Genomic DNA, 24,653 nt, shown 5'->3' with positions numbered 1-24,653 from the left:
TTGAAGCTGAAGACAATGAAAACAAGTCCACAAGAGGCAAAATATGACCCTAATAATATCTATCCTGAATTTAGAGATCATTTAAAGAATAGTTTTGATGCACCGAACACCAATGACCTAAATCCAGAGGAACCGTGGGATGACATCAAGAACATCATCCACGAAGAAAGCAAAGGGTCATTAAAAGACAGGAAAGGAAGAAAAGGCCAAAATGGATGTCAGAAGAGACTCTGAAACTTGCCCTTGAATGAAGAGTAGCTAAAAGAAATGGAAGAGATGACAAGATAAAAGAGCTGAACAAAAGATTTCAAAGAGCAGCTCAAGAAGACAGAGTCAATTATTAGAATGAAATGTGCAAAGACATGGAGTTGGAAAGCCAAAAGTGAAGAACATGCTTGGCATTTCTGAAGCTGAAAGAACTCAAGAAAAAAAGTAAGTCTTGAGTTGCAATATTGAAAGATTCTATGGGCAAAATATTGAATGATGCAGGAAACATCAAAAGAAGATGCATATAATACACAGATTCACTGTGCTAAAAAGAACTAGTCAATGTTCATCCATTTCAGAAGGTGGCATATGATCAAGAATCAATGGTATTAAAGGAAGAAGTGGAAGCTGCACTGAAGGAAATGGTGAAGAACAAGGCTCCAGGAATTGATGGGATACCCACTGAGATGTTTCAACAAATGGATGCCGCACTGGAGGAACTCACTCACTATGCCAAGAGATTTGGAAGACAACTACCTGGCCCACTGACTGGAGGAGAACCATATTTGTACAGTTTCCAAAGAAAGGTAATTCCACACAATGTGGAGATTATAGAACAATATCATATGCAAGTAAAATCTTACTGAAGATAATTCAAAAATAGTTGTAACAGTATATTGACAGAGAACTTCCAGGATTGCAAGCTGAATTCAGAAGAGGATGTGGAACAAGGGACATCATTTCTGATGTCAGATGAATCTTGGCTCAAAGCAAAGAATACCAGAAAGATGTTTACTTGTGTTTTATTGACTGTGCAAAAGTATTCAATTGTGTGGATCTCAACAAATTATGGATAACATTGAGAAGAACAAGAATTCTAGAGCACTTAATTGTGTTCATGAGGAACTTGTTCATAGATCAGGAGGCTGTTTGAACAGAACAAGGGGACACTGCATGGTTTAAAATCAAGAAGGAAGTGTGTCAAGGTTGTATCTTTTCACTATACTTATTCGATCTGTATGCTGAACAAATAATCCAAGAAGCTGGGCAATATGAAGAAGAACATGGCACCAGGATCAGAGGAAGGCTCATTAACAACCTGTGTTATGCAGACGACACAACTTTGCTTGCTAAATGTGAGGATGACTTGAAACACTTACTGGTGAAGATTGAAGACTACAGTCTGCAGTATGGATTAGACCTCAATATAAAGAAAACAAAAATCCTCACAACTGGACTAAGAAGCAGCATCATGATAAATGGAGAAAAGATTGAAGTTGTCAAAGACTTCATATTACTTGGTTCTACAATCAACACCAATGGAAGCAGCAGTCAAGATATCAGACATTGTATAGCATTGGGCTAATCTGCTGCAAAAGACCTCTTTCAAGTGCTGAAAAGCAAAGATATTTCCTTGAAGACTAGGGTGAGCTTGACACAGGCCGTGGTATTTTCAATCGCCTCATATGCATGTGAGAGCTGGACAATGAAAAAGGAAGACTGAAGAAGAGTTGATGCTTTTCAGTTGTGGTGTTGGTGAAGAATGCTGAAAGTACCATGGACTGCTAAAAGAATGAACAAATCTATCCTGGAAGAGGTAAAGCTGGAATGCTCCTTGGAAGCAAGAATGTCCAGACTTTGCCTCACCTAATTTGGTCATGTTGTAAGAAGAGACCATTCCCTGGAGAAGGATATCATGCTTGGTAAAGTGGAGGGACAACAAAAAAGGGAACGGTCCTCAATGAGATGGATTGACACAGTGGCTGCAATGATGGGCTCAGGTATAGCAAATATTGTGGGGTTGGCACAAGAGTGGGCGGTGTTTTGTTCTGCTGTACATGAGGTTGCTATGAGTCGGATATGACTTGACAGCACCTAACAACAACAACAATCTGTAAAAATTAGATTTAAGAATTTTATTCTCTTGGTAAATAAGTTTCTTCTATTTTACCCTATTCCTAGCATTTTTATCTAATATCACAACCTTTCAAAAAATTTATGCTTATATTTAAGTGCATTTTATTTTCATATGTGTGTAGTATATTCTGTCTTGATATTCTCTTTTGATACTGATGTTTTCATAAATTATAAATTTTATTTTTATTTTTTATCTGAAAGCCCAACCAAAAGATAATAATTTCAAATATAAATATTTAGTCTCCCAAGAAGAAATGGATTTATTTTCCTTTAGTGTATATGCTGTACATTTAGTTTGAACATTCTTGTCTATGAAGACTTAACAAGCCTATTCTATACAAATACTTTGTATAAAAATGAATGTTAATATTGATTGGATAGCTGTTTGAAACTGAAGCTAAAATTTATTTTGCCATCTGACTTTATGTCACATTGCTATTAAACAGTTCTCTTGAACTCTAAATTTGCATGTGTGTGTGTGTGTCTGTGAGAGAGAAAGAGAATGGAAGAGAGAGACAGATAGATCTATGTATTCCAATATACTTTCTTAAAATAAGACTGTGGGTGGGGGTAATCGGAGAAATGCTTTTTTTCCCAGCCTTAAACAAGTAGTAAATTGAGTGACATTTGCTATTTATAACAGATGAAAACCAGATGAGAATGTCTTTCTGCTCTAGTTTTTTGAGCAGACCACTTTATACCTCTAAATAAGTTCAGATTCTTTAAATGTTGTATTTAATATTTAACCAACCAAACCATATCTTATTTGAAAAGTTAGTCTAGGATGAATAAGTGAAAACATTCCACATATAATCCATCAGTACTGACAAAGTATAATCTTACAATCCTTTATAAATTTTGGCAGTATGCCAGGTTTTCAAAGTCAAATGTTTTTAGAAGATAACTAGTAAAGTTCCTAAAATATCTAAAGTTTCAAACTAAACCTTTAGAACTTGAATTCTCCATTCGCATGTACATAATCTGCACAGTTACTGAGGAATATAAACCATAATTTAAGAAGGAAAAACTTTAAATTTTGAAAATAAAAATAGACAACCGGCTTCCCAATGTAGGTGAAATTATCTGAAAGTTCTATGGGCCATTCCCAGAAACACTCATTCAAAACAGTTACTCAAGATCAGGATTAAAAGAAGATAAAATGAGTGTATAGGGAAAGAGAAAGAGTTTATTATGTCAAAAGCATGTTGTAGTTGGTGTGCCTGTAATTGAGGAAGAATTTTTTGCAAACTTAAAGAAGTAATAGATTACCCTGGGAGTATTCTCACATTTAAAGGGGAAGTAGGAAAAGTGGGAAAATGGATAAACACGAAGGAGACTGAGGAGAATTAATTGAATGCAGGAGAGGGATCACCACAAGAGTTATAACTCAGAAGCTATGGAAGTTGGTTCCCTAAAAAAGAGAGACCATTTAACAGTGGGAAAGATAGAGGAATAGTGAAATAAGATTAAGGCCCAGCTCCTGTTAAGTTGTTGGTGTTATTATCAGTTGGTGTTGAGTCAATTTCAATTCATGGCATTCCCTTATGTGGAGTAGAACTGTTCCTAGTTTTTTCAAGGCTGTGTTCTTTTGGAAGCAGATCACTAGGCCTGTCTTCCAAGACAACTCTGGGTGGGTTCAAATTGCCAAACTCTTGGCTAGTAGTTGAGCACTTAAGCATTTGTGCCACCCAGGGACTCCTGCAGTTAGATTAGTCCAATCAAAAGTCATCTGTAAGCACTTTAGGTAAAAATTGATTGGTGTTAAAGATAGTTCTCTTCTGAAGCAGGTTTTAAAAAACAAACCAAATTCACTGGTGTCAAGTCAATTCAACTTACAGCAACCCTCCTTGGGTTTCCGAGGTGGTATCTCTATGGAAGTAGATTGCCCAATCTGCCTTCCAAGGAGATGCTGGTGGGTTTGAACTGCCAGCCTTTTGGTTAGCAGTCAAATGCCTTAGGCACTATGCCACCAGAACTCCCAGGTTCTCCATTAGAGTTTGTAAAACACTAACTAACCATTCTTAGAATGTTAGTCTTGATTAATATATTTGAAATAGTAACCAACCACCCTTCAAGGTATAGATAAAATGACAACACACACTCGCTGATGCACACATGCACTCAGATATATTCTGATGTGTTTTAAAGTAAATAACAGGAAGCATAACGATTAAGAATCATTTATAAATAGAGTAAATGACTGAGACTCCTGTTACCATCCTGCTGTCCCCTCCCACCCTTGCCAATTCTGAGTAAAATGTGTCAATAAATACCAGTTCACTACTAGGACTAATAGTTTCTGGTCTGTACCTTTACTCTTTCTATTGAATCAAGGAGATTTGAAGAAATTGTTTCTGGTACCTCTCATGGTAACTTGAAATGTATTTTGTCACATAAACAAAGCCATAGTTAATTTTTATGCTTGAAATGGGCCTGTTGGTTCTGCATTTCTGGATCTTTAAGGGTTAAATAGATACTGTAAGCGTGTCTGAATGTCTGTCATGAAGCTCGGATTATGCTTCTTCCCGTTTCTCTTTTATCTCCCTCAGATAAAAATATTACACACTGGTGCATGTGAACAATGTCAGATTTATTGACAATTTCCCAGCAATTTCCCAGGGATAAGCTGAGGAGAGAGTTTAATATCATAATATCATACACTCCAAGGTAAACTTTCTTATGCTTTTCAGGAGGCAGCTCTCTCTCACAGGCTTTCTACCTCTCATGTCACACAGATGTCCTTCCTTCTTTCTCTCTTCCCTCAGATGCTGTTCAATCCTAGTTGATTCCGTCCCTCCTCTTTTTCAAAAACCCAAAAGCGTTTCTTTACTTTCACGTGCATAACAGCTCTACTATATTTTCAGAATCCTAAATGCCTGGTGATATAATGGGTCCCAGAGCCCTAGGCTCCACCGTGGGTAAACTTAATGAAAGCATTTGTCCAGCAAATGTGGGTCTTTCCCTCTAGGAAATTTGTATACCACCAAAATTTCTCACATTGTTACATCTGTCTTTATAGAAAATTAGATTTCTTGGCAGATAACCTCTGCTTAATTTGGAGACTTCTTGAGTAATGGAAGTAAAAGAAAAAAAAAGGCTCATTAATTTTGGATTTTTTTTTTTCAAATGTGATGGATGTGGCTTGTTATGATGACATGTGGTATGCAAAAGGTACAAGCTGTTCTGTTCCAACACATGCTGATTTACAGTTATTTGCTTACATGGTATTAGCCCAAGAACAAATATCCAAAAATAATTGGGAGATCATCATCAGGTCTCAAAAATAACTTTATTGAAAAAAAAAAAACATGAAAAATTTTATTCTAGTAATTGACCTCTTCAACAGATGTAATCTATCTCCCTACATGTTTTCATGATCATATGTCCATGAACAAAAAGTTCAAGATGAAGGACACCTGCAATTTTGCAATACTCCATGGTTCAGGAAGTACTTCAGAAGGTGTTAGAATTTCTGGAATATTTTCACAATTTGTAGGAAAAGTACTTCAGAATATTTGAAATCAGTGCTGTCCTAGAAAATGCCTACCTTACTCCTAAATATCATTGGTCCTGCATAGAAGCACAGAACAGGGAGCTATCTGAGCATTATGAAGTAAGGAGTAGTACGAAGTCCTAATTTTCTGAATCATCTCCATCTATTATGGTCTTTCTTGACCTTAGGACTAAAATGGCCATTATACAAACTCTTCATATGAGGTATGAGAAAGGAAGCCAAAAATCTGATAAAATGTTAATCATATTTTATCACAAGAGGTGTTGGGAGATGCCAAACTAGGAATAATGTGTAACTGGAAGAATGAGACCCCAGCCTTAAGAGAATGAGGAATCAGACATCTTAGTGGGAAAAAGACTAGAATAGAATTCAGGAACTCTGAATCCTAGCACTAGTTCTAATAATGACTTACTAAGAGATTTGGGATAGCTCATTTAATTATTGGCAGCCACAACTTCTCCAACTGTGAAATGGGTATAATAGTAGTTGCATTTCTCATGTTACAGTATTTTGTAAGGATAAAATTATATCCTGGGATATTTTTGCTTTGAAAAACTGAAAAGTGCTAAAATTAAGGTTTTAATGTTCTTGAACAAGATGGTAAAAGTTAGGATCAGGAAATTAATAGGAGCAGCAGCAAGGAACCCTACTTTAGTTTGGCTAGTGCTAACCATAAATATTGATAATATAGGAAGATGATGCAAAAGAAGGAAAGAGAATGAGACTTCCACAGTAACCCCTTTCCCAAGATGGCTTAGATGCCCCATGGGGAGGCTGGAGTAAGTCATGCTTAAAATAAAGCAAATCTGACTTTTACCTAGAATTGGCTGTGCTTTTAATATAAAAATAATTTAGGTGAGTAGGAAACCCTACATGAATAACAAAATGCAGGCATCAAGAATTACAGAACTATAGATTTAGCTATTTGTATTTTCAAAACCAAGTTGAGAGAACAAGGATGAGCGTAAGAGCTAATGTATTTGGAGATTAAATTTCTTTTCCTTTGCTGTGTTTTACTAGAGTCTTCAGGTGATTGATTTTAATATGTTATGATATCATGTGTGTCAGTATACTGATGTATTTTCTCCCCAGTTTACTGAAGTAATTACAATGACACCATTAAAGCTGAGTATAAATGCTTAGGTTTTTTTTTTTTTGTTGTTGTTGTTGTTATGTGCTGTCGAGTCAGACCTGACTCATAGCGACCCCTCCTTGGGTTTCCCAGGTAGTATCACTACAGATGTAGATTCCCCAACCTTCCTTCTGAAGAGTGGCTGGTGAGTTTGAACCGCCAGCCTTCTGGTTAGCAGTCAAGAGTCTTAGACACTACGCTATCAGAGCAGTAGTCTTGAAATCATTGTCTCAGGAACCAGGAAAGAGATGACATCAATTGTGGTGATTTTGACTGTTGACTTAAAATTTATGATATTCATCCTTCTAAAGGTGCCTTTCCTCTCGGGAGATTTATTAGTTTTCTAGGGATATCCCAGCAAAATACCATAACCTGGGAGACTTAAAAGAGCAGAAATCTATTCTGCCACAGTTCAGAAGGCCAGCAGTCAGAAACCAAGATGTGTGTGAGGTCGGTTCCCTCTAGAGACTGAGGGGGACTTCCATGCCTCTCTTCCAGCTTCCTTTGGTTGCTGGAAATCCTTGGTATCATTGGTTTGTTTCTGCATCACTTCAATCTCTGCCTCCATGGTCACACTGTTTCTCTGAGTATGTCTCTCCGGGTATCTGTACTATTCTTAATGTATGGTGATCGGATTTAGAGCCCACCCTATTCCAGTATGACCTCATCTTAACTCATACATCTGTGAGAAACCTATTTCCAAATAAGGTCACTTTCTGAGCTTAATGGGGACATGAAGTTTTGGAGGCACTATTCAAACCAGTATAGGAAATAGTTACTGATTTTTAAAATGTCCCGATATTGTATTTTACTTTAGTTCAAGTAACAAGTCTAAGGCTTAGATGTAATTTGAAGAATACTTCTGAGACACAATGACATATGTCCCATCTTTGTCTGCTTCTCAGCTCAGGTTCTAATAGATTTAATTCAAAGTTGGAGGTGCAGGAAAAAAAATGAAAAACCCAATTGCCCTTCATTTTCCTTTCCCATTTTCTATCTCAAAAGGAGATACAGGGAAAATATGACAGAGAGGATGGATTAGTCAGGGCACTTTGGATTTTGTGTGTCAAAAACTAAATTAGCAAAAGGGACATTATTGAAAGATTATTTGGTTACTTCATGTTGTTCAAGGGAAACATGAACTACAAGGAAAAGGAGAAGGTAGCTGAGCCTCAGGAAACAGAGGAAATCAAAAGCAGTCATCTCTCTCATTTCCTTCTTTTTGCCTATCAACTACATCCTCCTACACCCTCTGTAGTTCAATAATCTCTATCATGGTAACCTGATTCAAGACAGTAAGATCATGGGGAAGGACTCTGATTGGCCCAGCCCTGGCCAGGTAGCTTTCTCCAACACAGTGGCCAGAGGAAAAAGTAATGTAAGTACTGGACAGTGCTCTTCTCCATCCCATGTTTAAAGTAGGAAGGAAAGTGGTTCCTGAAGGAAGGAGAGTAGAAAGAGCAGTCATTTCCCATAAGAAGAGTGTTAGTACCAGTTGCCATCAAGCTGACTCCAACTCATGGTGACCCCCTGTGTGTCAGAGTAGAAATGTGCTCCATAGGGTTTTTGATGGCTGAATTTTTGGAGGCAGACCTCCAGGTTTTTCTTTCAAGGTGCCTTTGGGTGGACTTGAACCATCAACCTTTTGGTTAGTAGCCAAGTTCATTAACCATTTACACCACTCAGAGAGTGCACAAGAAAGGTAGGATAGGAAATATTGCTGAAAAGACTAAACAACAGATATCCATCATAAAGAACAAATCAGAAATATCCTGGAGAAATGTTACCTCTTGAGAAATAAGCAAATCTTTGGTAGAAACTTAGAACATTATACCTCTTATTTCCAGTCACTTTGAATTATATTCTAGTAGTACCATTGGTAAGTTTCTGAAACAAACAGCCTCCAATTATAGAAAAAGTAGTGTTCCAAAAATTGATTTATGAGGAGTTTGGAGCTAAAAACACACAGAAACAATGCTACCTATGATATTTTACTTTTAGGCACATTTTCAAAACGAGAATCTGTAATGTCCTATGTTATAATAAGCGGTCCATTTCAGTGTCACCAAACACTCAAGGCCCAAATTCCAGATACAGTAACTCCCTTTGTACTGCATCAGACAGCCAGGTCCCAGCTGAGTAAGAGAAGGGCAGAAAAAAAGAACTATGCTGAAATTTCCAGGTACCTGCAGTTTATTTACTTCCTGTGTCTGGTGGTACAATGCAGAGAATATTGGAATAAAATTCCCAAAACGTTTGTGCTAAATTGAATAACTGCTACTTGCTGTGTGACTTTAGAAAATAGACCTTTATTTTCTTGTTTGTAGTATCCTAGTTGTGAATGTGTGTGTGTGTGTGTGTGTGTGTGTGTGTGTGTGTGTAGGCAGTAGGACTGCCTTTCAATGTTCTTTCAACCTTAAAATACCATTCTTCTATGATCCAGAAAAAAACTTTTTTTTTTTTTCATAACATGATAGCTGCTTAAGGAAAGGCAGCTCTCTAGAGCAAAGTTATGTGAGGAGGAAGTTTACAAGGGAACAGAAAAGGAAGGAAGGCTTATACTCCTTTTATACCTATTGATATATATGGCACCTTCCTTAGTACCTGGGCGAGGTACCTGATCAGTGCTGGGCCCAATCACAGTTCTTCTTCCATGATCTTACTGTCTAGAACTGGGTAATCAAGATAGAGCTTACGAAATTATAGATAGAGGGAGAGGGGTAGGGATGCTTACCTTTTTCTGAGATTGCCTATATTAATAAATGAAGGAATGTCAAAACAGGATTTCAAAAATCATGGTACTATCAGTATTTCTATTTGACAAATTAACACAATAACAATTACAGTATGATATAATTGAATTATTTATAATTATGGGATTCATTTTAAAAAAAAAAGACTGATTCAGTGTGCAATCTAGATAGTATGCCCCAGTAATGGGATGCCTGTGTGAAGGTGTATGAGAAACATCTTTTTAAATATTATCAATGAATATATATGATATGGTAGCTATGACCTCATTTGGAGGTAACCTCAATAGCCGAAAGTCATGGCTGCTTTTGCACAAGAGGTCCGAGCCAAGTGGCTCTTCTGATATTTTCTGTGAGAGGACCATTCCCTTGTGTTAGTAAAGGAGACTATAGTTAGTGTATCAAACCAGAGATAAAAGCCCTGTTTGTTCTCAATGATCTCACTCCCCATCCCCCAAAGATCTGATTGGTTACCTTAGTGGTTTAAATTTTTTTTTCTCCTCAGAATAATTTGAATTACTTGAATGAGAAATAAATAAGTAAATAAGTAAAGGTAAGTAGATGTTTTGGTTTTCTAGTGCTGCTATGACAGACATACCACAAGTGGAAGGCTTTATAAACAGGGATCCATTCTCTTACTGTTCAGGCAGCCAGAAGTCTGAGTCCAAAGTGCCAGCTCTAGGGGCTGGGTGGCATGTGGACCGCAGGCTTCAGCTCTGCCTCTTGCTCCTGGCCCACTAGAGGTCGAGGTGTCTCTTAATTGAAGCAGCTGCTGGCTGCTGGGGCTGACCAACCCAAGGTCAACAAGTAAAATGGCACAGTCCAATGATGGCAACATGGCAGGATATTTGTTCAAGTCCAGAAACAGTCCCCAGATCAGCAGACCACACGGCAGGCCGTTGACATGAAAACTCGGCCAAATGCAGGATCCAGATGAGCCCAAAACCTTGAGACCTTTCTCAAAGCGTCTTCTTATGTACTGACAGCAGACCACATTCCTGAGGCAGCTACTCAGCTGCTCACAGGAATTTCCACCATGGAGTTGATTTCCAGTCTCATCATGGGGAGTAACTACATCCAGCTGCCCAGCCACTCAAAACCATGGCCCAGCCAAGTTGGCACACAGCCTTGACTGCCACAGTAAACTAGATGCACAGTAAGTTTAGGAAATAATTTGAAGTAATTTCAAATCTTTGGGGTTTATAAACCATAAACATATTTCAAGAGAACTTTCCACTGAAACTGTGAGTTTAAATAAATTCAGTACAGGTTTTGGAAAACATTTATGTAAATTTTTATTGATATATTTTAGAAGTTTTTAAAATAAAGGCGAGTTTAAATTTTTATAAATTGAATGCAATAGATACATTTTGATTGCTTTCCCTTTTTAATGGAAATATTTGGAAATTTGAAAGTCATGATTGTAGAGCAAGTAATTTATAATCTCTGAGGAGTAAGGAAGTTTTAACTTTGGTATTAAAAGAAATATGTATATCCCCAAGTAAGTGATATTCATATGTTGAGGACCTAAGTATATTAGATGAGTAAATAGTTGGTTTTTTTTTTTTTTTTGCCTGTTATCAAATTATATTTACCATATAATATCACTCGGATATTATATGTAGATATAATAGAAAATTTACCACTGTTAAGTGTATATTTTTATTAGTAGTTTTTTCTCCTTCATGACTAATAAGATTGTAACTCATTGCAGAATTTGAGCAATAAGTTACTGCTTTCCATCAGGTATTCCTAATAAAATCAAAATTAAGGGAAAAAAATAGGAAAAAGAAATGTTATTAGCTCATCCAAGGAGATTTTGTAAAAAAAAAGTCTATGTAAGAAAAAGAGAAGTTGTAATGTGAAGACAAGGAAAACAGGCCAACCTCAGGGCAGCAAGTCTAAGAAGAAAGTAGGTCAGCAAGCCTCATGATGATACAGTGAATTGCTATTATTTCAAGAGATGGTCAGAGAGTAAAACTGTCTGTGAGCAGGAATGCCTGAGAAACAATGGTGAAGAAGCGGAACTGAAGAGCAGGGCCAGAGCCATACAGTATCAAGGCTCAGAGGGTGAACTGCACGTCCTTGGGTCAGGCGGAAGATGAGAAGCAGAACAATCTCGTCATTCAGAAGCTCACTGGCAGCCAGCAAGCTGAGTAATGAGAAGCAACTGAGCTGAGGCCCTTCTCAGAGAATGAGAAGGAAAACAGCCTTGGGATATGTAGTGAACTGAACAGATTTTGAGACTGGACATAACTATCAACTTATTAGGATTAGCACTTTCCAATAAAAGAGAATTTTAAGTAACAGAAGAATTACTGAGAGGACCAATGTACTTAATCAAATGCACTTACGTTACTTACATGGTAAAAGCCATGTACCCAGTGGGATTAATTAACTGTTTGGTGATCAGAGCAACATTATATCCTGGGGGACGTACCATTTCTTATTTTCATTCTTAAGAGTTACTGCATGTATTCTTACCACCAAGTGGAATTTTGAACTCACAATTGTTAAGTGAGCCTAGATTGTAACTAAAATAATATAGAAGACTGAAGAGAACAAATTAACTCTGGGCCAAAAACATTCTACTCTTTTATATTTATCAAAGGACATGGAATTTAAAATGACTTTTCAGAAAAAAAAAAAATTGAACTAAGGTTGAAAATTATTCATGCTTTGTATCAGAAATAATTTTAAGAAAAGTGAAATCAAAGTCATTCCTTCAAATTTTACTGGGCATCTATAATCTCTGGCATTTTTCTAAGCTTTCCTGATCACCAGTGACAAAGACAATATTTGTCTATGATGTAATGCTAACATTGTAGTGGAGTCCCTGGGTGGTACAAATGGTTAACGTGATGGTTGTTGACTGAAAGGCTGGAGGTCCAAGTCCACCCAGAGGCACTTCAGGAGAAAATTAGCCACTGAAAACCCCAGAGGGCACAGCTCTACTCTGACACACAAGGGGTTGCCATGAGTCAGAAATGACTCAATAGCAACTAGTAACATTCTAGTGGGGAGACAGACATATCGTCCATAAACAAATGAATATCAAATAACCACAGGGAGTGTAAGTGCTCTAAAGTAAAGGAAAGAAGCATGGAATACTCTTCCATGCACTTCTCTAAGTGCTCTCTGCTATTGTGACATTAGAGAGAGCAGAAGAGGACAATATGCTGAGACTCTACAAGGTCTGTTGTGTAAAAGACCCAAGTGGCAAGAGGGAGTGTTGGAAGGAAATGAGGTCAGAAGGTGACAGAAACTAGTCATGCAGAATCTTAAAGTTTACATGAGTTTGCATTTAATTCTTCACTGATGAGAAATCACCAAAGGTTTTGATCAGAGGAGTGATGTAATTAGATTTGTTCTAAAGAGAAGAATATTCTATCAGTTGTTTGGAAGAACTGACTATAGCAATTCCAGTGAACAGCACATCTTCCCCATCCTCACTCTTGTGTAATGACCTCACTTCCTGCATCGAGAAAAGTGAAGCCATCAGAAGAGAACTTCCACAGATTCCTGTTAAGAGGTCTTCCCACTTGACAGCATCTGCTCTTTTATGTAGCCTGCCTTCCTGTCTATTGTGATAGTGAACTCCTCCTGTTCCTCTCTAACACTAATCTCTCCAATTTTGCAAAATACCCATCTCCATCTCTATTCAGGAATACTGTTCCTGAAATTCTTTCTGCTGTTGCCTATTTCACCTTTTCTGGACAATGAATAAGGAAGGCTACAGAATAATTGATGTATTTGAATTGTGGTGTTGGTGAAGAATGTTGAATATACCGTGGACTGCCAGAGGAATGAACAAATCTGTCTTGGAAGAAATGCAGTCAGAATGCTCCTTAGAAGCGAAACTTCGTCTCTTATACTTCGGTCATGTTATCAGAAGAGATCAGTGCCTGAAGAAGGGTATCATGCTTGGTAAAGTAGAGGGTCAGCAAAAAGAGGAAGCCCTTCGATAAGAGGAACTGACGCAGTGGCTGCAACAATGGGCTTGAGCCTAGCAACGATTGTGAGGATGGTGCAAGGCTGGGCAGTGTTTCGTTCCATTGTACGTGGGGTAGCTATGAGTTGGAACCAACGCAACAGCACTTAACAACAATAATAACAACATCACTCTTTCTAGTGGATCATATCAATCCACACACATACTACTTATTCCCCAGGTTTAAACAAAAATTTCTTGTGATGGAAATGTTCATCTTAATTATATCAATATGGTTTCATATCATATGCCAAAGTTGACAAATTTATATATTTTGAATATATGCAATTTATTGTACCTTAATTGTGCCTCAATAAAGTAGAAAAATTCTTTTGACCCACTCTTCCTATCAGCTAATAATCCAATTTTTTCTCCTTTCCCTTGTAGCAAAATCCTAGAAAGGGTCTCCATTTGCTTTCTTCTCATTCATTCTCAAATCCATTCCAATTAGGTTTCTGCTAGGTCACAAAAACAAACAACAACAACAACAAAAAGCCCAACAACAACAAAACAGCCCCATTGCCATTGAGTTGTTTCTGACTTATAGCAACCCTGTTTGGTTTGCAAGATTGTAAATCTTTAAGGAAGCAGACTGCCTCATCTTTCTCCCATGGAGTGGCTGGTGGGTTTGCAGCTGAATACTTTAACAATGACTCCAGAGCTCCTCTGTTCTAGTCATGAAGGACTTCATTATTGCTAAATCCAAGGGTCAATTCTCAAACCTATCAATTACTTTTGACATAGTTGATTACTCCATCTGTAATTATACTCTTTATTTGGTTTGAAGGCACCCACACTCATGATTTTCTTCTTAATTCATGTGCTACTCCTTGACAGCTTCCTCTGCTGGGTTATTCTCTTCCCCTTGGCCCCTTAGTGTTGGAGTGCTCCAGTGTTCAGTCCTTGAACACCTTTTCTTTTATACTCACTCATTCTCTTGTTGATCTCACACAGTCTCATGGCTGTGAATAATACTAACACAGTGAAGACTCCCACACGTATATCTGAGCACAGAATGCTCTCCTGAATTCCAGACATACGTATCCATCTGCCTATACATCTCCAATTGAATACACAATAGAAATCTCACATTTAACATGCCCAAAATTGAACTCCTGATCTTCCCTCTGAAATTTGCTACATCTAAATCTTCCCCATCTTAGTTAATCGTATCTCCATTGTTTCAGTTATCCTGGCCAAAACCTTTGTACTATATGTGACTCTCTTATTTCTCTTACAGCCCATATCCAGTTAATCATCAAATATTGTTGGTTCTGTCTCCCAAATATATCCAAGATATGACCATTTCTTAATATTCTCTCCTCTAGAAATCAGTAATTGTGTGCACATATCAGAAGAGGCAGAATAACCAAGTGCTCAAGCTGGAATTTAAGCTTGAGTCAGATTTCCCAGGTTCCTAACCCAGATTTGGGGTTCCTTATTTAAATTACCTTATCACTCTTTGAATTATTTGTTGAATCTAAAAAAAAAAAAAAAGTAGAGCTTAGAATAGTACCTACCTAATAGGATTGTTTCCAGATTAGAAAAGTTAATATAAAGAATTTATATATACATGGTGTGTTGTATTTATTCAGTAAATGTTACATATATTTTTATCTCATCTACTCCTACCAAAGACCCAAGAAGTTACATATTATTTTTCCATTTGGAGATGATAAATTATTAAAGAGGTTAGGTCGTATTCCTTGTGTTACATACCAGGTAAGTGGTAAATTTTGGACAAGATCTCATTGTTGTTGCTAACTGCTGTTGAGGTGGCCCCTGACTCATGCTAACTTCATGCACAGTGGGAGGAAGTGGTGACTGGTCGTGCACCATCCCCATCCCATGATTGGTTGTAGATCAGATCATTGTGATACATAGGGTTTTCATTGGCTAATTTTTGGAGGATCACCAGGCCTTTCTTCCTCATCCATCTGAGTCTGCAAGATTGGCTGAAGCCTGTTCTGCATCACAGCAACATGCACTGACAGACAAGTGGTGACTGTGCTCGAGGTCCATTGGCTGGGATACAAACCTGAGTCTTCTACATTTTTGTTATGTGCTGTCGAGTCAGACCCGACTCATAGCGACCCCTCCTTGGGTTTCCGAGGCAGTATCACTACAGAAGTAGATCGCCCAACCTTCCTTCTGAGGAGTGGCTGGTGGGTTTGAACCGCCAGTCTTCTGGTGAGCAGTCAAGTGCCTTAGGCTCTACGCCACCAGAGCTCCCTGCATGGAAGGGGAGAACTCTGCCACTGAACTACCACTGCCCCATGATTAGATCTTAGGTATTCTTAACCTTGCAGACCATGTTTTAAACTGCATATGAAATTACCACGTATTTCTAGTTGGAAAAAAATTGTTCTTAAATAAATATTGCTGACCAAAGACAGGTGTTAAAACACAAAAGGATTTGAGTGGTTTATAGCTCAATCTCAAACGGTACTTGTTTAATTTGAAGAGTGTGGTACAAAAAAGGCCAGCAGGCTTCTCCCTTCACTTCAGTGAAAGTTACCACTTTCTTTGGCAAACTCTTGGCTAGAATCAGCTTCTCAGCTTGGCAGACTTTCAGACTCTATCTCCTTGACAGTGACCCAGGATCCGTTGAACATGTTAGCGCTTGGCTGCTAACCGAAGGCAGAAAGATGTGGCGGTCTTCTTCCATAAAGATTTATGACCTTGGAAACCTTATGGATCATTTCTAGTCTGTCCTACAGGGTCACTATGAAAAGCATATTCAGACTGGCATGTAAAATTAGAATGTCAATTTATTAATTCAAAATAAGAAACATTGTAAGATGAAGACAGAATTAGTCTACTCAGGCTTTCTTTCCTTGTTAGCAAGTTCTGAGGTTCTGAAAGGTTTCTCAGAAAACTTAGAATCAGAGTTTAATGCTTTGGTTATGTATATGTTACCATTAGGCTATGTTAGCAAGTAGTGACCGTTGCTTCAATAAGGAAGTACTCTTCCAAGAGGACAGAACCTTTTAAAATAGTATCACAGAATGTCTTCCTGTGGATATGCTTAAAAAACACAAGCAACATTTGCCTTTGTGGCTGTAAATGCAAGTCTCCTTCTGTTATTTTACTTTTAGTGCTTTTAAGGCTAACCACTGACTCCTCCTGTTTGATGCATTCTGCATTTCAGATAAGCTATTGTCTTCAATCCATTATAGTCAAGTCTTGCAGGCTATGGAGCCATTCTGTCTCTTTCTAAGGTAAAATTATCCAACACCATTTAGCTCCATTATGTGTAAGTTTAAAAATTTAACTGTACTTTTCAATTCATAGAGAATGCATTAGCTTCAGAATAAAGAAGGGGTATTATTAGAAGGGTATGTATCTCTAACTCTTAAGAAACAGTTTATCAAAGTGATTATCATCCCAGGCTGAGTATCAGAATGCTCAGGAAATTAGAAGATATATTCATCCTTGCCTGGTCCCAACCTAAGACTTATTGATAAAGTTGTGTGCCCTTTACATTTGGACAAATGGTACTAGATTAGTATCCAAACGTATTGTTCAGATTCTAACAATAGTATGCATGTATCTCCCCTTCTACCTTCTACTGGGTATTTTCTTCTAACCTTTATTTTCTTCTAACCTACTTCACCTTTACTCTTGGTCAACAACTTTGGTAAAACATGTGATAGGTAAATGTATACATAAAATATACAGTTTCTTATAATAATATCACATGACTGTGCTGTTCAGTTACAATATATGATGAAGAGAGAAGTATATTATAGAGTTATTATTTGGAAGAGAAATGTTTCATTCAGTAAGTAATGGAGAGTTAAGTGAACTGACCATGTATTGATTTGCAGTTTATATTAACTGACTGCTCACCATATTAGAATAGTGATTAACTGTGCTGCTTATGTATAATTTAGTTCAAATAAAATAGAAATGGACAGATTTGAGGTGAGTTCAGGACATGATATGCTTTTAGCTTTGGAATGGAATCAATATGTCACTCGCACCCTGTGACCCTTGGTGCAGTAATGTATAACTTATTCATTATAAATGAATGACAAGAGGGTTAAACAAAATTCAATGCATGTGAAAGCATTTTGGGAAATGCAAAACACATTTTCTCTCTGAAGAATAACGGGCCTTTACTGAAAGGCATCGTTGTACCATGTTGTTGTTATGTGACGTCGAGTTGGACCCGATTCATAGCGACCCCTCCTTGAGTTTCCGAGGCAGTATCACTATGGAAGTAGATTGCCCAACCTTCTTTCCGAGGAGTGGCTGGTGGGTTTGAACCGCCAGCCTTCTGGTTAGCAGTCAAGTGCCTTAGGCACTATGCTACCATAGCATAGATTAAATTATGCTTCTCAGGTATATCTATCATGATTGTCTGGAGAAATCTTAGAAGGTCAATACTCAAGGAGCTATTAGAAAGCCATCTTCCTAGTGTCACTGGAAATACTACATGGTAGACCTTCAGGAAACTAATTGTTAATTGTTAGGAAGTTGAATGTATTTGGCCAATAATTTTTGCATATAGAAATCAGGCTTGCTGTTTCCCTTAATTTAACCAGTATCTTGCTTGACAAATGGTTGCCTTTGTTACCATCCCCTGAGTTAGAACTCTTCTTTCTCTTACAAGAACTTTTTACAGGCTTTATTGGATCTACTGGCCCTTACCATTTCTTCATTGAATTAACTTCATTATGCGTACAACATAACCCTTGGCCTGTGTCCCCATCTGCTTTGCATTTCTCTCATGCAAATCAGGAGCAAGAAGGAGCTTTATTATATTTAACTCATATTGGTTGATGACTATTGTGTCTTGTCTCCACCAACTAGAGCACAATATTTTGTTTCTGGGTCCACTAGAGTCCAGTTGCTGCCCCACAAAAGAGAAAGGCTACCTACCTCTTTTCGAATGACCTGAGTATACTTTGTAGCTTAGCTCTATTCTGGAGGTGAGCCTGGGCAAGGTTAAATTCTTTATCTTTATGACTCCAAAATCTATTAAAAACAACAAAAGACTGAAAAGTTACATCTCAATATAATCAGCAATGTAAAGTCTTTCAAAAGATTTTGATTTTAAGAAAGGACTTCAGGACCCTGAGTCACCATATTTTTCTTCAAGTTCTAAGTATAACATTGGAGAAGATCAATGGCACTGGAAGACTGAATAGTGGTGACTCAGGTGAAGAGCCCTCAGTAGGAGTTAGGGGCCTAGGTTCATGTCCCAGCTTAGCCAACTAATTGCTGTGTGACTTAAGCAAGTCTTTCTACCATCTGAGACTGTTCCTTCATATGTAAACTGATAGAATAGAATTCATAGCTTTAGTTATGTGGGAATCAGAGACACCTCTGATATACTGCTGAAAGCCATAGACCTTTCCTCCCCAAAAAAGCACAAATACAATTACAAGTATAATTCCAGGAGGATCAGAGATTCTCTATATTTCCTAGAAGATCTTAGAATGTTTTCTGAGGTCTAACATATGTGGTTGGAAAAACAAAAAAAGAAAAAAAAAGAATCCATTTATGTTTGCTCTGTGAATTAGTTTTTAAATGTGGATTTGGGCCATTTCTGTCATTTGAAGTTATAATTACTGCTTTGTACCTGATTATACCCACAGCAGAGCAGCTTAGTCAGTAGTATCATGTGTAGTAGATTAACAGCATCTCAGAGGTTACTAGTCCACCCTGCTACTCAGAGGTTATTCAGAGAGGTTACTAGTCCACCCTGGTACTCAATAATGCAGGGTTCTCTCTATACCCTGTCAGAAACTGACATTTAGCTTTGACAAGGCACTTGACTGCTAACCAGAAGGATGGCGGTTCAAACCCACCAGCCACTCCTCAGAAGGAAGGTTGGGCAATCTACTTCCATAGTGATACCACCTCGGAAACCCAAGGAGGGGTCGCTATGAGTCGAGTCCGACTCCACGGCATACACAACAGAATGCATATGGCAAAGTGGAGCTCACACACATGGCTATTGCTGGGCAACAACAATTTAGGAATCGTCTTCCTTCTATTGAGCTATAATCTGTCCCTACCAAGTAAATGCCAGCTATTGACCCTATTTCTGTCTCAGAATCTACATAGATTAATTTTGTTTCATTTTCCAGTCTCTTAGGAATCAAAGGCAGTGTCCCTTGTCATCTCTTATCTTTCTTTATGCTAAGCATGCCAGTGGGAGCTCTGGTGGTGTAGTGCCTAAGGCATTTGACTGCTAACCAGAAAGCTGGCAGTTTAAACCCACCAACCACTCCTCAGAAGAAAGTTTGGGCCATCTACTTCCATAGTGATACCACCCCAGAAACCCAAGGAGTGGTCACTATGAGTCGGATCTCATTCGATGGCAGTGAGTTTGTTTATTTGTTTTTGTTTTTAAAACACATAAATGTAGTAAGTCTAGGTTGCTCTCAGGGAGCTCTGGTGGTGTAGTGACTAAGGCATTTGATTGCTAACCAGAGGCTGGTGGTTCAAACCTACCAGCCACTCCTCGGAAAGAAGATTGGGCAATCTACTTCCCTAGAGATACCACTTCGGAAACCCAAGGAGGGGTAGCTGTGAGTCAAATCAACTCAATGGCAGTGAGTTTGGTTTTTTGGGGATTGCTGTCATTCTCTACTTTTTTAGACACAAAATAATCATTCTTTAAAAAATGCATATTGGCCTCTACCTCAATTATTAAGGCCCAATGTTCCAGGTCTTGAAAAACTTTGGGAATAATGCTTGTGTCTTTCATTGTGTTATCTTCCCTTCCAAGTTCCATGTCATCTACAAATGCAATAGGTATGTCTCCTTTTGCTGCAAATAGTTGATAAAAATATTAGCCTGTGGTCTGCCAAATATATGGATTCAATTATTTGTAATTCTTCACTCAGTCACTGCACAGCTTCAATCCAACTCATGTTTAACCATCTGATCTACAGAATGGAGGACAACATGAGTATTTTGTTCTGCTTAGGGAGAGGGTTGGTGGAGGTGGGAAAGGAATATTTCTTTTTTTCCTTTTGTATTCATCTTTCTTTCAGTTTAATTTGATCTTCTTCATTCTTTCATGCGTCTATACTGCACTTTATGGTCCCTTTTCCTGTAATGAAAAGAACCTCTATTGTCTTTTGGGGAATTCATGTGTCTTCTGTCTGCATTCAGCCAGACCAAGTCTGTGCTTGCTTCAGGAGGCTGTTTGCCACAAGCCAAGACTCAGCCCCTGTGCAGGTGGAGTGTTTTCCTACATGCTCATTAGTATTTGGCAGATAAACAGCCTCTCAGAATTTCATCAACACCCCCGGATCAATTTACTTTACTCCACCTCCAGAGTTAGTCAAACACCAAATAATCTTTTAAAGAAAATTCATATACAAGGTATATGCACGTTTGGGGATGCAGGGAGAAGAATGAAAGAAAAGATATTATTCGACAGTCCTCAGCAGACTTCACACTTTAATCTCAGCATAATTGCATCAATAACAAAAAGAATATTTCTGACAGGAATTAGAAAGATTGCCCTGTACGCTCTTTCAAAACACAAATTAACCAGTCATCCATTACCCTATTGCAAGATGGCATTAGTGTAAACTGCTTTGAGAGTCAAGGATTTATGGCAGATGTTCTGCAGAACAGCTCTTGGGTCATATGTCAACACCTCCTGGCTCATCAAAACATTTTTCCTCAAAATAGTTCATATCACAACTGGATAGATTAAGAAGAAAACTTTCCAAGGTTTGTCCAAGTGAGTGATTTTACTTGAGAAATGGTATGGGATTCTAATATAACTTTGTGACCATTATCATAAAATGAATTAAATATGGATGGGGCATTTAGACCTATTTTCAAGTGTAGGAAGTAGTTGATTAATGGTTTAATAAATTAAATACTTCGATTACTGATTTTTTTTTTTATGTGCAACCCTTTGATGTATGAGACAAATCAATGTTGGCATTAGGTCATTAACCCTTGTCTAAAGAAAATTGTCTTAAACATAACTTCATTACTTCATAGTTACCTTGTGCTCTGGAGTCAATTGATCCTTTGCATGGTAGTTCAGGTTATGTGTCAGGTTGGCTGGGCCTGGTTTTGAGTGGCTGGGCAGCTGGTTGTAGTTATTCCCCTGATGAAACTGACAATTAAGTCCATGGTGGACTCTGCTGCGAGCGGCTGAGTAGCTGCTTTAGGGAATGTGGTCTGCTTTCAGTATGTAAGGAGAAGCTTTGGGAATGGTCTACTGCATTTGGCGTGTTTGAATCCTTCATGTAGCTGGGTCATCATTCAGCAGCCTGCCATGTTGTCTGCCGATTTAAGGACTGTTAATGGACTTGAATTAGTGGCCTGGTGTCTGGTTTGATAATTTTGGCATTGTGCCATTTTCCTTGTCAATCTTGGGTTTGTCAGCCTCAACAGTCAGCAGCTACCTGAGTGAAGAGATGTCTCTAGCTCCAGTGGGCCAGGAGCAAGAGGCAGAGCTGAAACCCAAGGTTGAGGGGCTTTCACCCAGCTCCTAGACCCTGGTACTCCAAAATTATAAGAGAATAAACTCTTGTTGGTTAAAGCCATCCACCTGTGGTATTTCTGTTTGAGCAATATGAAGTAACCAAAACATTTTGCATGCCCTACTGAGGCACAGACAACCTCAGTTTGGGAAAGAGAGTGGCAGATGACTAAATGATTATTGCGCTTTAGGATTTCAGAGAGAATCCCAAGATCCTCTGAACCAGGTTAAGTGGCACAGCACACCTATGATATATTCTAGAAAATGATAGGACACTTTAAGTCCGCATCCAAAAAGCTAATGTCAGAAGGAGTTAGGCCTTGTGACAATGGGACTTCATGATTTCTTCATTCATTCACTCATTCATCCATTTGGTAAATCAATAAGGAAGCTATATTGAAGGACTCTGATGAGAACTTCTTTTAGTACCACACAGACTTTATAACTTTGAACAAATCACTTAAATTCTCTGAGTCTAAATTTTACCATCTAGGAATTTCCTCATGGAGTTGTTCTGACATTCCAGTGACTCATGTATAAGTCTTATAAGACTTATAAGTCTTGTAAGACTCTAGCAGAGTGACTGATTAGATGCTCAATGAACTCCTATCCTTGCTCCTTAATACTTAAACATCTTTTTTTTCCCCATCTAATGTATAATAATATGAAATAAGTTCTATTTCTTAATAACAAATTTCTCTCTACAGTCTTGGGTGAACAGGAATTGTGAGTGATCTATGTTTGTAGATGAATTTAAATCATTTAAATATTATTACAACTGATCAAATATTTTTGCAAGATAATCCATGAAGCCCAAGGATGTCATTCTCTGCCAAATAGCACTTTGAGCCTTGTTGACATGCAAATCCACATTTTTTTGAGTCCCATTTTTTCACAGCAAACATGAGCTGTGACTTCCTTTTATTTTTTTAATTCTAACTGGAGTACTTTTGGGTAATACTTAGAAAAATCTATTAAACCAATTTTCTAAAATATGAAATACATATAACATTTCCACTTTAATCATCTTTAACTATATATATGGGAGCTCTGGTGGTGTAGTGTCTAAGGCATTTGACTACTAACCAGAAGGCTAGTGGTTCAAACTCACCAGCCACTCCTTGGAAGGAAGGTTGGGCAATCTACTTCTATGGAGATACCGCCTTGGAAACTCAAGGATGGGTTGCTATGAGTCGGATAGGTCTGGACGGCAGTGAGTTTGATTTTTTTTTTAGATCAATTTGTATGGAGTTTAACAGACCCAAGTGAAATAATTTTGTAGACTTGATACAGTTGTAGTAGTTGTTTCTGATTGTGCTTCAAATTTGAATTAGTTTTGAAAACAAAAGCAGAGGATGAATTGTTTTGGAACTGCCAAAGGCAAATACCATATTGTTTGTTCCTTCATTAATGCCATCAATCATTTAGGGAATGAGTGTTAATGGCTGTCTACTGTTTGCCAGGCACTGTGCCTTGTGCTCTCAGCTGAAGCTGCATAACCCCTGACATCAAGATGTTTGCTCTAATGAGGAGGAAGATATCTAAGCATATTCAGTTCAGTTCTATTAGGTAATTGCTACAAAACAAAGTGATTGAAGGGCAATGAGAGTATATGAAAAAGATCAGCTAAGTCTACCTGGGGAATTGGGGAAACATCATAGAGCAGGCAAGTTGAGACCTGAGGGATGAGTGGGCTATTGCCAGGTGGGTAAGTAGGTTGAAGATATTTGGCAATGAGAATATAAGGAGGAAAACATGGAGGCCTGAGGGAGCCTGGAATAGTGAGGGAACAAGGAATGAGTGTGATGGCACTGTCAAAGCATAAAATATTATAAAGGGATAAGCAGGGAGAGCTAGTAGGAAAGATGCCTACTAGGCAGTGACAGACCAGATCTTATGAGGCTTTTTATCCCAGGCAAAGGTACACAAATATTTTTCCCTCTTTAGGTTGTGAAGGAGTTTTGGTGGAGCTGTAGTTTAAACATTGTGCTACTAACCAGTCAGTGGTTCAAACCCACCAGCCGCTCCATGGAAGAAAGGTGAAGCAGTTTGCTTCCATTAAGATTTATAGCCTTGGAAACCCTGTGGGACAGTTCTATTGTGTCCTATAGGGCTGCTATGAGTTGGAATCAACTCAGTGGCTGTGGGTTTGGGTGTTTGGGTAGGCTGTGGAGGATGTTATTGAAGAATTCTGAATAGAGAAGTTCTTGATCAAACAAGTATATTCAGATTCCTAAAGAAGACCAACAATATTGTGATTCTTTTGTTGTTTACAAGTTCCAGAAACAGCACACACACAAATTATAGACCTTTTATTCTTAGGAGATTCAATGGTTCTCATTGTAATGGAGCTCAGGAATGCCAAAAGAAATATTTGAACTAACTGATAGATTAGAATTACAATAGGGGTCTGTGAGCATATTTTTAGTTAACAGATTTTTAATAGGCTGAGATGCAATTCTTAATGGAGATTTAATTATGAAAGATAGCAGCCTGACTCTATTGGAAATTTGGCTATATATATATATACATAGAGAGAGAGAGAGAGAGAGAGAGGAGCTCTGGTAGCATAGTGTTTAAGGCACTTGACTGCTAACCAGAAGGCTGGCTGTTTAAACCCACCAGCCACTCCTCAGAAGGAAGGTTGGGCAATCTACTTCTGTAGTGATACC

General features: G+C 38.1%; 1 protein-coding gene across 1 annotated transcript in view; it reads left to right on the top strand.

The window, feature by feature from the left end:
• PPP1R1C (protein phosphatase 1 regulatory inhibitor subunit 1C) overlaps positions 1-24,653 on the top strand; it is a 187,534-nt gene that overhangs the window by 161,876 nt on the left and 1,005 nt on the right. The window lies entirely within an intron of this gene.

The sequence above is a fragment of the Orycteropus afer genome, unplaced genomic scaffold (genome assembly GCF_000298275.1).
Source record: "Orycteropus afer afer isolate SDZICR_OR568_19922 unplaced genomic scaffold, OryAfe1.0 scaffold00001, whole genome shotgun sequence".
NCBI classification, from domain to species: domain Eukaryota; kingdom Metazoa; phylum Chordata; class Mammalia; order Tubulidentata; family Orycteropodidae; genus Orycteropus; species Orycteropus afer.
Note: the sequence above shows the minus strand (reverse complement) of the source record. Positions and strands in the feature narration are given on the sequence as shown.